We start from the raw sequence: 14,347 nt of genomic DNA, 5'->3' as shown, positions 1-14,347 counted from the left end.
TAGAGTTCAACAGCAAACCAGCCCCTGTTGGCTGATTGAAGCAGACACAGAGAGACTCACACAGAGCCTATAGAGTTCACCAGCAAACCAGCCCCTCTTGTTTGATAACAGTAGCCGCAGACTCACCCAGAATCACACACAGTCCATAGAATTCAACAGCAAACCAGACTCACTGCAAATATAGATATCAAGATACACAGAATCAAATAGAGCCTATAGAGTTGAACAGCAAATCAGCCCCTCTTCGCTGATGGCAGCAGACACAGACTCACACAGAATCACATACAGCCCATAGAGTTCAACTGCAAACCAGCCCCCGTTGGCTGAACGCTGCAGAAACAGACACTCACACAGACTCACACACCAAGAATCACACAGTGCCTATAGAGTTCAACATCCACGGCAGACACAGACAGACTCACCTACAATCACACAGGGCCCATAGAGTTGAACAGCACCCCCGCCCCTCTTGGCTGATCGCAGCAGATACAGACTCACCCAAAATCAAAAAGAGCCCATAGAGTTCAACATCGAACCAGCCCCTCTTGGGTAACCGCTGTAGAAACAGAAACTCACACAGAATCACACAGAGCCCATAGAGTTCAACAGCAAAACAGCCCCCGTTGGCTGACCGCTGCAGAAAGAAACACTCACAGAATCACACAGAGCCCATAGAGTTCAACAGCGAACAAGCCCCTCTTGGCTGATGGCAGCAGACGCAGACAGACTCACACAGAATCACAAACATCCCATAGAGTTCAAAAGCAAACCAGCCCCCGTTGGCTGACCGCTGCAGAAACAGACACACACAGAATCACACAGAGCCCATAGAGTTCAACAGCGAACAAGAGAGCAGCAGACACAGACAGACTCACACAGAATCACACAGAGCACATAGAGTTCAACAGCAAAGCAGCCCCTCTTTGCTGATTGAAGCAGACTCACACAGAATCACACAGAGCCCATAGAGTTCAACAGCGAAAAGCCCCTCTTGGCTGATGCCAGCAGACACAGACAGACACACCCAGAATCAAACATGGCCCAGAGAGTAGAATAGCAAACCAGTCCCTCTTGGTTGATTGAAGCAGACACAGACAGACTCACACAGAGCCCGTAGAGTTCAACAGCAGACCAGCCCCCGTTGGCTGACCGCTGCAGAAACAGACACTCACACAGAATCATGCAGAGCCCATAGAGTTCAACAGCGAACAAGCCCCTCTTGGCTGATGGCAGCAGACACAGAGAGACTCACACAGAATCACACAGAGCCCATAGAGTTCAACATCCACTGCAGACACAGAGAGGCTCACCTAGAATCACACAGAGCCTATAGAGTTCAACAGCAGACCAGCCCCTCTTCTCTGAATGCTGCAGAAACAGTCAATCTGATTCAAAATCGCACAAAGCCCATAAAGTTCAACAGCAGACTAGCCACTCTTGTGTGACTGCTGCAGAAACAGACACTCACACAGAATCACACAGAGCCCATAGAGTTCAACAGCAAACCAGCCCCCGTTGGCTGACAGCTGCAGAAACAGACACTCACACAGAATCACACAGAGCCCATAGAGTTCAACAGCGAACAAGCCCCTCTTGGCTGATGGCAGCAGACACAGACATACTCACACAGAATCACACAGAGCCCATAGAGTTCAACAACGGACCAGCACCTCTTGGCTGATCGCAGCGGATACAGACTCACCCAAAATCACAAAGAGCCCATAGAGTTCCACAGCCACTGCAGACACAGACACACTCACCCAGTATCACCCAGAGCCCATAAAGTTCAACAGCCACTGCAGACACAGACACACTCACCCAGAATCACACAGAGCCCATAAAGTTCAACAGCAGACTAGCCCCACTTGGGTAACCGCTGCAGAAACAGACACTCACACAGAATCACACAGAGCCCATAGAGTTCAACAGCGAAAAGCCCCTCTTGGCTGATGCCAGCAGACACAGACAGACTCACGCAGAATCACAAACAGCCCATAGAGTTCAAAAGCAAACCAGCCCCCGTTGGCTGACCGCTGCAGAAACAGACACACGCAGAATCACACAGAGCCCATAGAGTTCAACAGCGAACAAGACAGCAGCAGACACAGACAGACTCACACAGTATCACACAGAGCACATAGAGTTCAACAGCAAAGCAGCCCCTCTTGGCTGATTGAAGCAGACAAAGACAGACTCACACAGAGCCCATAGAGTTCAACTGCAAACAAGCCCCTCTTGGCTGATGGCAGCATACAGAGACAGACACACCCAGAATCAAACATGGCCCAGAGAGTAGAATAGCAAACCAGTCCTTCTTGGTTGATTGAAGCAGACACAGACAGACTCACACAGAGCCCGTAGAGTTCAACAGCAGACTAGCCCCCGTTGGCTGACCACTGCAGAAACAGACACTCACACAGAATCATGCAGAGCCCATAGAGTTCAACAGCAAACAAGCCCCTCTTGGGTGATGGCAGCAGACACAGACATACTCACACAGAATCACACAGAGCCCATAGAGTTCAACAACGGACCAGCACCTCTTGGCTGATCGCAGCGGATACAGACTCACCCAAAATCACAAAGAGCCCATAGAGTTCCACAGCCACTGCAGACACAGACACACTCACCCAGTATCACCCAGAGCCCATAAAGTTCAACAGACTCTGCAGACACAGACTCACCCAGAATCACACAGAGCTAATAGAGTTCAACAGCACACCAGCCCCCGTTGGCTGACCGCTGCAGAAACAGACACTGACACAGAATCACACAGAGCCCATAGAGTTCAACAGTGAACAAGCCTCTCTTGGCTGATGGCAGCAAACACAGACAGACTCACCAAGAATCACACAGTGCCTATAGAGTCCAACATCCACGGCAGACACAGACAGACTCACCTACAATCACACAGGGCCCATAGACTTGAACAGCAGACCCGCCCCTCTTGGCTGATCGCAGCAGATACAGACTCACCCAAAATCACAAAGAGCCCATAGAGTTCAACAGCCACTGCAGACACAGATACACTCACCCAGAATCACCCAGAGACCATAAAGTTCAACAGCAAACTAGCCCCTCTTGGGTAACCACTGCAGAAACAGACACTCACACAGAATCACACAGAGCCCATAGAGTTCAACAGCAAAACAGCCCCCGTTGGCTGACCGCTGCAGAAACAGACACTCACTCAGAATCACACAGAGCCCATAGAGTTCAACAGCAAACCAGCCCCCGTTGGCTGACCGCTGTAGAAACAGGCACTCACACAGAATCACACAGAGCCCATAGAGTTCAACAGCAGACCAGCCCCTGTTGGCTGAATGCTGCAGACACAGTCAATCTCACTCAGAATCGCACAAAGCCCATAAAGTTCAACAGCAAACTAGCCCTTCTTGGGTAACCGCTGCAGAAACAGACATTCAATCACAATCACACAGAGCCCATAGAGTTCAACAGCGAACAAGCCCCCCTTGGCTGATGGCAGGAGACACAGACAGACTCACACAGAATCACACAGAGCCCATAGAGTTCAACAGCGAACAAGCCCCTCTTGGCTGATGGCAGCAAACACAAATAGAATCACCAAGAATCACACAAAGCCTATAGAATTCAACATCCACTGCAGTCACAGACAGACTCACCTAGAATCACACAGAGCCCATAGAGTTGAATAGCAAAGCAGTCCCTCTTGCCTGATTGAAGCAGACAAAGACAGACTCAAACAGAGCCTATTGGGACTGCCGGTTGAGCGCGGAGCCGCCATCAGTCGCAGGTTTCGCTCGGCTGAGCAAACCTGAGTGCGGCAGGGACGGGGTGTCTTCTACAGCGCAGAAGACCCCCAAGGAACCCCAAATCGAGAGTTTGGGGGGCATGGTCGTCCGGCGGGTGCCAGAAGGGTGCTCCTCCCTCCCCGGTAAGGCTCTGTTTTGAGCCCCCGAGAGCGAGGGAGTGGAGCCCCGGCAAATCGGACATACCGCTTTCCCTGCCTGCACGAAGCTGCGGTACTGAGGGGCTACAGCATTTCAATTCTTCCAAGTAAATAAGAAATGGACAAATGGACAACTCTGAAGAGAAAACTGTAATTAATTTGATTTGATTTGGCTTCGGGGGGGATTCTAAAAACGGAAGTCAATCCCTCTCTGCTGAGATTAAGAGACAGTGCGACTTTGTAACTGAAGTTATTTTCAATTCGATTGAAACAAAGAAACTTTTGTAAGGGTGTTTTTAGTTTTAAAAGTGGATTGGATCTATTTTCCTCTTTCCCGGAGGTCCAGATGAAGTGGATATTACCCGATTTGCGTGACTGCGATTTGGCAGCACCACAGCACCAAACTAAGCGCAGGAAGCGTGCGGAAACTTTGGCACCCCCACCACACCAAACTAATTGAAGGAAGCATGTCCAAAGGTGGCTCTTCGGCTTTCTGTGCAAAGTAACCAGAAAGCAGCATGTTGGGCTACGTTTGGACTTCCTAGGTTTCCATCTGCCCGATTTGCGTGAAAGCGATTTGGCAGCAGCACAACACGAAACTAATCGCAAGAAGCGTGCCTACTCTTTGGCACTCCCACCAGACCAAACTAAGTGAAGGAAGCATGTCCGAAGGTGGCTCGTCTGTTTTTTGTGCAAAGCAACCAGAAAGCAGCACCTTGGGCTACGTTTGGACTTTATAGGTTTCCATCTGCCCGATTTGGGTGAGTGCTCTGTGGCAGCACCACAACACCAAACTAAGCGCAGGAAGCGTGCCTACACTATGGCACCTCCACATGACCCAATTAAGTGAAGGAAGCATGATGGAAGCTGGCTCCTTTGCTTTCTGTGCAAAGCAACCAGAATGCAGCATCTTGGGATACGTTTGGACTTCCTCAGTTTCCATCTGTCTGATTTGCATGACTGCGATTTGGCATCAGCACAATACCAAACAAAGCGCAGGAAGTGTGCCTACACCATGGCACCCCCACAAGACCAAACTAAGTGAATGAAGCATGTCTGAAGGTGGCTCTTCTGCTTTCTGTGCAAACTAACCAGAAAGCAGCATGTTGGGCTACGTTTGGACTTCCTAGGTTTCCATCTGCCCGATTTTTGTGAGTGCTCTGAGGCAGCACCACAACACCAAACTAATCGTAGGAAGCGTGCCTACACTTTGGCACCCCCACAAGACCAATCTAACTGAAGGAAGCATGTCCGAATGTGGCTCGTCTGCTTTTTGCACAAATCAACCAGAAAGCAGCATGTTGGTCTGCGTTTGGACTTTATAGGTTTCCATCTGCCCGATTTAAGTGACTGCGATTTGGCAGCACCACAACACCAAACTAAGCGCAGGAAGCGTGCCTACACTTTGGCACCCCCACAAGACCAAACTAAGTGAAGGAAGCATGTCCGAAGGTGGCTCTTCTGCTTTCTGTGCAAAGTAACCAGAAAGCAGCACGTTGGGCTACGTTTGGACTTCCTAGGTTTCCATCTACCTGATTTGCGTGACTGCGATTTGGCAGCACCACAACACCAAACTATGTGCAGGAAGCGTGCGGACACTTTGGCACCCCCACAAGACCAAACTAATTGAAGGAAGCATGTCCAAAGGTGGCTCTTCTGCTTTCTGTGCAAAGTAACCAGAAAGCAGCACGTTGGGCTACGTTTGGACTTCCTAGGTTTCCATCTACCCGATTTGCGTGACTGCGATTTGGCAGCACCACAACACCAAACTATGTGCAGGAAGCGTGCGGACACTTTGGCACCCCCACAAGACCAAACTAATTGAAGGAAGCATGTCCAAAGGTGGCTCTTCTGCTTTCTGTGCAAAGTAACCAGAAAGCAGCACGTTGGGCTACGTTTGGACTTCCTAGGTTTCCATCTGCCTGATTTGCGTGACTGCGATTTGGCAGCAGCACAACGAAAAAACTAAGCGCAGGAAGTGTGCCTACACCATGGCACCCCCACAAGACCAAACTAAGTGAAGGAAGCATGTCCGAAGGTGGCTCTTGTGCTTTCTGTGCAACGTAACCAGAAAGCAGCACGTTGGGCTACGTTTGGACTTCCTAGGTTTCCATCTACCCAATTTGCATGACTGCGATTTGGCAGCACCACAACACCAAACTATGTGCAGGAAGCATGCGGACACTTTGGCACCCCCACAAGACCAAACTAATTGAAGGAAGCATGTCTGAAGGTAGCTTTTTTGCTTTCTGTGCAAAGTAACCAGAAAGCAGCACGTTGGGCTACGTTTGGACTTCCTAGGGTTCCATCTACCCGATTTACGTGACTGCGATTTGCCAGCACCACAACACCAAACTATGTGCAGGAAGCGTGCGGACACTTTGGCACCGCCACAAGACCAAACTAATTGAAGGAAGCATGTCAAAAGGTGGCTCTTCTGCTTTCTCTGCAAAGTAACCAGAAAGCAGTACGTTGGGCTACGTTTGGACTTCCTAGGTTTCCATCTGCCCGATTTGTGTGACTGCGATTTGGCAGCAGCACAACACCAAACTATGTGCAGGAAGTGTGTGGACACTTTGGCACCCCCACAAGACCAAACTAATTGAAGGAAGCATGTCCAAAGGTGGCTCTTCTGCTTTTTGTGCAAAGCAACCAGAAAGCAGCACGTTGGGCTACATTTGGACTTTATAGGTTTCCATCTGCCCGATTTGGGTGAGTGCTCTGTGGCAGCACCACAACACCAAACTAAGCGCAGGAAGCGTGACTACACTATGGCACCTACACATGACCCATGTAAGTGAAGGAAGCATGTCCGAAGGTGGCTCTTCTGCTTTCTGTGCAAAGTAACCAGAAAGCAGTACGTTGGGCGACGTTTGGACGTCAAAGGTTTCCATCTGCCTGAATTGCATGACTGCGATTTGGCAGCAGCACAACACCAAACTAAGCGCAGGAAGTGTGCCTACACCATGGCACCCCCACAAGACCAAACTAAGTGAAGGAAGCATGTCCGGAGGTGGCTCTTCTTCTTTCTCTACAAAGTTACCAGAAAGCAGCACGTTGGGCTACGTTTGGACTTCCTAGGTTTCCATCTACCCGATTTGCGTGACTGCGATTTGGCAGCACCACAACACCAAACTAAGCACAGGAAGTGTGCCTACACCATGGCACCCCCAAAAGACCAAACTATGTGAAGGAAGCATGTCCGAGGTTGGCTCGTCTGCTTTTTGTGGAAAGCAACCAGAAACCAGCACCTTGGGCGATTTGGCAGCACCACAACACCAAACTATGTGCAGGAAGCGTGCAGACACTTTGGCACCCCCACAAGACCAAACTAATTGAAGGAAGCATGTCTGAAGGCAGCTTTTTTGCTTTCTGTGCAAAGTAACCAGAAAGCAGCACGTTGGGCTACGTTTTGCTTCCTAGGTTTCCATCCGCCCGATTTGCGTGACTGCAATTTGGCAGCAGAAGAACACCAAACTAAGCGCAGGAAGCGTGCCTACACTTTGGCACCCCCACAAAACCAAACTATGTGAAGGAAGCATGTCCGAAGGTGGCTCGTCTGCTTTTTGTGCAAAGCAACCAGAAAGCAGCACGTTGGGCTCCGTTTGGACTTTATAGGTTTACATCTGCCCGATTTGGGTGAGTGCTCTGTGGCAGCACCACAACACCAAACTAAGCGCAGGAAGCTTGACTACACTATGGCACCTACACATGACCCATGTAAGTGAAGGAAGCATGTCAGAAGGTGGCTTTTCTGCTTTCTGTGCAAAGTAACCAGAAAGCAGCACGTTGGGCTACGTATGGACTTCCTAGGTTTCCATCTGCCTGATTTGCGTGACTGCAATTTCGCAGCAGCACAACACCAAACTAAGCGCAGGAAGTGTGCCTACACCATGGCACCCCCACAAGCCCAAACTAATTGAAGGAAGCATGTCAAAAGGTGGCTCTTCTGCTTTCTGTGCAAAGTAACCAGAAAGCAGTACGTTGGGCTACATTTGGACTTCCTAGGTTTCCATCTGCCCGATTTGCGTGACTGCGATTTGGCAGCAGCACAACACCAAACTATGTGCAGGAAGTGTGCCTACACCATTGCACCCCCACAAGACCAAACTAAGTGAAGGAAGCATGTCCGAAGGTGGCTCGTGTCCTTTTTGCACAAAGTAACCAGAAAGCAGCACGTTGGGCTACATTTGGACTTTATAGGTTTCCATCTGCCCGATTTGGGTGAGTGCTTTGTGGCAGCACCACAACACCAAACTAAGCGCAGGAAGCGTGACTACACTATGGCACCTACACATGACCCATGTATGTGAAGGAAGCATGTCAGAAGGTAGCTTTTTTGCTTTCTGTGCAAAGCAAGCAGAAAGCAGCACATTGGGCTACGTTTGGACTTCCTAGGTTTCCATCTGCCTCATTTGCGTGACTGCGATTTGGCAGCAGCACAACACCAAACTAAGCACAGGAAGTGTGCCTACACCATGGCACCCCCACAAGACCAAACTAAGTGAAGGAAGCATGTCCGAAGGTGGCTCGTCTGCTTTCTGTGCAAAGTAACCAGAAAGCAGCACGTTGGGCTACGTTTGGACTTCCTAGGTTTCCATCTGCCTGATTTGCGTGACTGCGATTTGGCAGCAGCACAACACCAAACTAAGCGCAGGAAGTGTGCCTACACCATGGCACCCCACAAGACCAAACTAATTGAAGGAAGCATGTCCAAAGGTGGCTCTTCTGCTTTCTGTGCAAAGTAACCAGAAAGCAGCACGTTGGGCTACGTTTGGACTTCCTAGGTTTCCATCTGCCCGATTTGCGTGACTGCGATTTGGCAGCAGCACAACACCAAACTAATCGCAGGAAGTGTGCCTACACCATGGCACCCCCACAAGACCAAACTAAGTGAAGGAAGCATGTCCGAAGGTGGCTCTTCTGCTTTCTGTGCAAAGTAACCAGAAAGCAGCACGTTGGGCTACGTTTGGACTTCCTAGGTTTCCATCTCCCCGATTTGCGTGACTGCGATTTGGCAGCACCACAACACCAAACTATGTGCAGCAAGTGTGCGGACACTTTGGCACCCCCACAAGACCAAACTAATTGAAGGAAGCATGTACAAAGGTGGCTCTTCTGCTTTCTGTGCAAAGTAACCAGAAAGCAGCATGTTGGGCTACGTTTGGACATCCTAGGTTTCCATCTGCCTGATTTGCGTGACTGCGATTTGGCAGCAGCACAACGAAAAAACTAAGCGCAGGAAGTGTGCCTACACCATGGCACCCCCACAAGACCAAACTAAGTGAAGGAAGCATGTCCGAAGGTGGCTATTCTGCTTTCTGTGCAAAGTAGCCAGAAAGCAGCACGTTGGGCTACGTTTGGACTTCCTAGGTTTCCATCTACCCAATTTGCATGACTGCGATTTGGCAGCACCACAACACCAAACTATGTGCAGGAAGCATGCGGACTCTTTGGCACCCCCACAAGACCAAACTAATTGAAGGAAGCATGTCTGAAGGTAGCTTTTTTGCTTTCTGTGCAAAGTAACCAGAAAGCAGCACGTTGGGCTACGTTTGGACTTCCTAGGGTTCCATCTACCCGATTTACGTGACTGCGATTTGCCAGCACCACAACACCAAACTATGTGCAGGAAGCGTGCGGACACTTTGGCACCGCCACAAGACCAAACTAATTGAAGGAAGCATGTCAAAAGGTGGCTCTTCTGCTTTCTGTGCAAAGTAACCAGAAAGCAGTACGTTGGGCTACGTTTGGACTTCCTAGGTTTCCATCTGCCCGATTTGTGTGACTGCGATTTGGCAGCAGCACAACACCAAACTATGTGCAGGAAGTGTGTGGACACTTTGGCACCCCCACAAGACCAAACTAATTGAAGGAAGCATGTCCAAAGGTGGCTCTTCTGCTTTCTTTGCAAAGTTACCAGACAGCAGCACGTTGGCCTATGTTTGGACTTCCTAAGTTTCCATCTGCCCGATTTGCGTGAGTGCGATTTGGCAGCACCACAACACCAAACTAAGCGCAGGAAGCGTGCCTACACTTTGGCACCCCCACAAGAACAAACAAAGTGAAGGAAGCATGTCCGAAGGTGGCTCGTCTGCTTTTTGTGCAAAGCAACCAGAAAGCAGCACGTTGGGCTACATTTGGACTTTATAGGTTTCCATCTGCCCGATTTGGGTGAGTGCTCTGTGGCAGCACCACAACACCAAACTAAGCGCCGGAAGCGTGACTACACTATGGCACCTACACATGACCCATGTAAGTGAAGGAAGCATGTCCGAAGGTGGCTCTTCTGCTTTCTGTGCAAAGTAACCAGAAAGCAGTACGTTGGGCGACGTTTGGACGTCCTAGGTTTCCATCTGCCTGAATTGCGTGACTGCGATTTGGCAGCAGCACAACACCAAACTAAGCGCAGGAAGTGTGCCTACACCATGGCACCCCCACAAGACCAAACTAAGTGAAGGAAGCATGTCCGGAGGTGGCTCTTCTTCTTTCTCTACAAAGTTACCACAAAGCAGCACGTTGGGCTACGTTTGGACTTCCTAGGTTTCCATCTACCCGATTTGCGTGACTGCGATTTGGCAGCACCACAACACCAAACTAAGCACAGGAAGTGTGCCTACACCATGGCACCCCCAAAAGACCAAACTAAATGAAAGAAGCATGTCCGAAGGTGGCTCTTCTGCTTTTTGTGGAAAGCAACCAGAAACCAGCACCTTGGGCGATTTGGCAGCACCACAACACCAAACTATGTGCAGGAAGCGTGCAGACACTTTGGCACCCCCACAAGACCAAACTAATTGAAGGAAGCATGTCTGAAGGCAGCTTTTTTGCTTTCTGTGCAAAGTAACCAGAAAGCAGCACGTTGGGCTACGTTTTGCTTCCTAGGTTTCCATCCGCCCGATTTGCGTGACTGCAATTTGGCAGCAGAAGAACACCAAACTAAGCGCAGGAAGCGTGCCTACACTTTGGCACCCCCACAAGACCAAACTATGTGAAGGAAGCATGTCCGAAGGTGGCTCGTCTGCTTTTTGTGCAAAGCAACCAGAAAGCAGCACGTTGGGCTCCGTTTGGACTTTATAGGTTTACATCTGCCCGATTTGGGTGAGTGCTCTGTGGCAGCACCACAACACCAAACTAAGCGCAGGAAGCATGACTACACTATGGCACCTACACATGACCCATGTAAGTGAAGGAAGCATGTCAGAAGGTAGCATTTTTGCTTTCTGTGCAAAGTAACCAGAAAGCAGCACGTTGGGCTACGTTTGGACTTCCTAGGTTTCCATCTGCCCTATTTGCGTGACTGCAATTTCGCAGCAGCACAACACCAAACTAAGCGCAGGAAGTGTGCCTACACCATGGCACCCCCACAAGCCCAAACTAATTGAAGGAAGCATGTCAAAAGGTGGCTCTTCTGCTTTCTGTGCAAAGTAACCAGAAAGCAGTACGTTGGGCTACATTTGGACTTCCTAGGTTTCCATCTGCCCGATTTGCGTGACTGCGATTTGGCAGCAGCACAACACCAAACTAAGCGCAGGAAGGGTGCCTACACCATGGCACCCCCACAACACCAAACTAAATGAAAGAAGCATGTCCGAAGGTGGCTCTTCTGCTTTCTGTACAAAGTCACCAGAAAGCAGCACGTTGGGCTACGTTTGGAATTCCTATGTTTCCATCTACCCGATTTGCGTGACTGCGATTTGGCAGCACCACAACACCAAACTATGTGCAGGAAGCGTGTGGACACTTTGGCACCCCCACAAGACGAAACTAATTGAAGGAAGCATGTCCAAAGGTGGCTCTTCTGCTTTCTGTGCAAAGTAACCAGAAAGCAGCACGTTGGGCTACGTTTGGACTTCCTAGGTTTCCATCTGCCTGATTTGCGTGACTGCGATTTGGCAGCAGCACAACACCAAACTAAGCACAGGAAGTGTGCCTACACCATGGCACCCCCACAAGACCAAACTAATTGAAGGAAGCATGTCCAAAGGTGGCTGTTCTGCTTTCTGTGCAAAGTAACCAGAAAGCAGCACGTTGGGCTACGTTTGGACTTCCTAGGTTTCCATCTACCCGATTTGCGTGACTGCGATTTGGCAGCACCACAACACCAAACTATGTGCAGGAAGTGTGCGGACACCATGGCACCCCCACAAGACCAAACTAATTGAAGGAAGCATGTCCAAAGGTGGCTCTTCTGCTTTCTGTGCAAAGATATCAGAAAGCAGCACGTTGGCCTACGTTTGGACTTCCAAAGTTTCCATCTGCCCGATTTGCGTGAGTGCGATTTGGCAGCACCACAACACCAAACTAAGCGCAGGAAGCGTGCCTACACTTTGGCACCCCGACAAGACCAAACTAAGTGAAGGAAGCATGTCCAAAGGTGGCTCGTCTGCTTTTTGTGCAAAGCAACCAGAAAGCATCACGAAGGGCTCCATTTGGACTTCCTAGGGTTCCATCTACTCGATTTGCGTGACTGCGATTTGGCAGCACCACAACACCAAACTATGTGCAGGAAGCGTGCGGACACTTTGGCACCCCCACAAGACCAAACTTATTGAAGGAAGCATGTCAAAAGGTGGCTCTTCTGCTTTCTGTGCAAAGTAACCAGAAAACAGTACGTTGGGCTACATATGGACTTCCTAGGTTTCCATCTGCCCGATTTGCGTGACTGCGATTTGGCAGCAGCACAACACCAAACTAAGCGCAGGAAGGGTGCCTACACCATGGCACCCCCACAAGACCAAACTAAGTGAAGGAAGCATGTCCGAAGGTGGCTCTTCTTCTTTCTGTACAAAGTTACCAGAAAGCAGCACATTGGGCTACGTTTGGACTTCCTAGGTTTCCATCTACCCGATTTGCGTCACTGCGATTTTGCAGCACCACAGCACCAAACTAAGCGCAGGAAGTGTGCCTACACCATTGCACCCCCACAAGACCAAACTAAGTGAAGGAAGCATGTCCGAAGGTGGCTCGTGTCCTTTTTGCACAAAGTAACCAGAAAGCAGCACGTTGGGCTACATTTGGACTTTATAGGTTTCCATCTGCCCGATTTGGGTGAGTGCTTTGTGGCAGCACCACAACACCAAACTAAGCGCAGGAAGCGTGACTACACTATGGCACCTACACATGACCCATATATGTGAAGGAAGCATGTCAGAAGGTAGCTTTTTTGCTTTCTGTGCAAAGCAAGCAGAAAGCAGCATATTGGGCTACGTTTGGACTTCCTAGGTTTCCATCTGCCCGATTTGCGTGAGTGCGATTTGGCAGCACCACAACACCAAACTAATTGCAGGAAGCGTGCCTACACTTTGGCACCCCGACAAGACCAAACTAAGTGAAGGAAGCATGTCCAAAGGTGGCTCGTCTGCTTTTTGTGCAAAGCAACCAGAAAGCAGCACGTAGGGCTCCATTTGGACTTCCTAGGGTTCCATCTACTCGATTTGCGTGACTGCGATTTGGCAGCACCACAACACCAAACTATGTGCAGGAAGCGTGCGGACACTTTGGCACCCCCACAAGACCAAACTTATTGAAGGAAGCATGTCAAAAGGTGGCTCTTCTGCTTTCTGTGCAAAGTAACCAGAAAACAGTACGTTGGGCTACATATGGACGTCCTAGGTTTCCATCTGCCCGATTTGCGTGACTGCGATTTGGCAGCAGCACAACACCAAACTAAGCGCAGGAAGGGTGCCTACACCATGGCACCCCCACAAGACCAAACTAAGTGAAGGAAGCATGTCCGAAGGTGGCTTATCCTCTTTCTGTACAAAGTAACAGAAAGCAGCACATTGGGCTACGTTGGACTTCCTAGGTTTCCATCTACCCGATTTGCGTCACTGCGATTTGCAGCACCACAGCACCAAACTAAGCGCAGGAAGTGTGCCTACACCATTGCACCCCCACAAGACCAAACTAAGTGAAGGAAGCATGTCCGAAGGTGGCTCGTGTCCTTTTTGCACAAAGTAACCAGAAAGCAGCACGTTGGGCTACATTTGGACTTTATAGGTTTCCATCTGCCCGATTTGGGTGAGTGCTTTGTGGCAGCACCACAACACCAAACTAATTGCAGGAAGCGTGCCTACACTTTGGCACCCCGACAAGACCAAACTAAGTGAAGGAAGCATGTCCAAAGGTGGCTCGTCTGCTTTTTGTGCAAAGCAACCAGAAAGCATCACGAAGGGCTCCATTTGGACTTCCTAGGGTTCCATCTACTCGATTTGCGTGACTGCGATTTGGCAGCACCACAACACCAAACTATGTGCAGGAAGCGTGCGGACACTTTGGCACCCCCACAAGACCAAACTTATTGAAGGAAGCATGTCAAAAGGTGGCTCTTCTGCTTTCTGTGCAAAGTAACCAGAAAACAGTACGTTGGGCTACATATGGACGTCCTAGGTTTCCATCTGCCCGATTTGCGTG

This window comes from Lacerta agilis, chromosome 7, assembly GCF_009819535.1.
Source record: "Lacerta agilis isolate rLacAgi1 chromosome 7, rLacAgi1.pri, whole genome shotgun sequence".
NCBI lineage: Eukaryota > Metazoa > Chordata > Lepidosauria > Squamata > Lacertidae > Lacerta > Lacerta agilis.
This window is presented reverse-complemented; position numbering follows the sequence as displayed.